This window comes from Lucilia cuprina, chromosome 3, assembly GCF_022045245.1.
Source record: "Lucilia cuprina isolate Lc7/37 chromosome 3, ASM2204524v1, whole genome shotgun sequence".
In the NCBI taxonomy this organism is placed as follows: Eukaryota; Metazoa; Arthropoda; class Insecta; order Diptera; family Calliphoridae; genus Lucilia; species Lucilia cuprina.
In genome coordinates, this window is record NC_060951.1 from 29,996,827 (window position 1) to 29,998,483 (window position 1,657).

A 1,657-nucleotide genomic window follows, 5' to 3' on the forward strand; every position below is an offset into this window, starting at 1 on the left:
GTTCAAAATTTCATCACTAGTGATTAAAACTATAAAAATATTTTTTTTTTGTAAATTGTAATAATAATTTGAATCAAATAAAAAAAAAAAATAAAGCTGTAAGTTTAGCGGTTTCTTTTTTATAAACATATATGTATGTTAAGAATTTTTCGATCTCACTCCTTATCTATCTATCTATCTATCTATCTATCTATCTATCTATCTTTCTATCTATCTATCTATCTATCTATCTATCTATCTATCTATCTATCTATCTATCTATCTATCTATCTTTCTATCTATCTGTCTATCTATCTATCTATCTATCTATCTATCTATCTATCTATCTATCTATCTATCTATCTATCTATCTATCTATCTATCTATCTATCTATCTATCTATCTATCTATCTATCTATCTATCTATCTATCTATCTATCTATCCATCTATCTATCTATCTATCTATCTATCTATCTATCTATCTATCTATCTATCTATCTATCTATCTATCTATCTATCATTCTATCTATCTCGCTAGACATAAAAAACGTCTAACAATGGTTCTCCTTGCGTCATTCACTGCTTTAAAATCAAAGGAATGAAACCGCCATCGAAGAACAAACACATCAGACAGTTTAACCAACATATGGAACATTTATAAGGGTTTTTGGAATAATATTTATACTGACAACGCAATAATTTATAAACATGTTTCAAGATAAATTCATACGAAAAAATTTATGTTAGTTATGTTAATTTTGTCATATCGTTTGCAACATATTGAAATTGAAAAATTGAAATATGTACAATATACAAAAAACATAATAAAGATGTATCAACTCGGACACACAGTAGTTATTCTAGTAAGTGAGTAATCTATATCCAATGACTAGTAAAGTAGAATCCAAAATTAGAAAATAATCGTTACTCTTGTCTCGGCTTTAGACAACAATATGGACTAGAATATAAGCAAGGCTATACATTATGCAGGAACTCATCAGGAAACCACGATTACAAGATGGAAGTAATTACAGTAAAGGTATGTATCGCTTCTTTTGACCAACTACTCATACACTGGAATCTAACTGTAGCTCCCTTTACACAAAATAATACATTTTTTTGCAAATATTATAAAAAAAAACCGCCACATTCATTTAATTTTCTAATGATTTCTTTTTTGACGCTTCCATATTAAATGCCCCCAAAACTGACTGAACTAATTTTATATGACTGAATAGTTAAATACAAAGAAGCTAATACAAAAGAACAACGAATAAAATTATGAATTTTAAATATATCATAAATAAAACACACAACCACGCCAAACATCCAACTATGATGAGGAGAAAACACAAAACGATCATTACGATGAGGAAAAAGGCCTCTTAAATAATAACTTCTGAAAAAGTCACTAACTACTGTTATTTATATCAAAATATTTTCTATACTATATTAAAAATATTAAAAAATGCTATATTTTTGCTCTTATTGTTTAATATTTTGTTTGTGTTTAACCAAAAAATTTAATTTGAAAAAAGCAAGTTGTTAGCAATTTTTATATAAAATATGACTAACTAGACTACAGACTAGACTATAGACTAGACTATAGACTAGACTATAGACTAGACTATAGACTAGACTATAGACTAGACTATAGACTAGACTATAGACTAGACT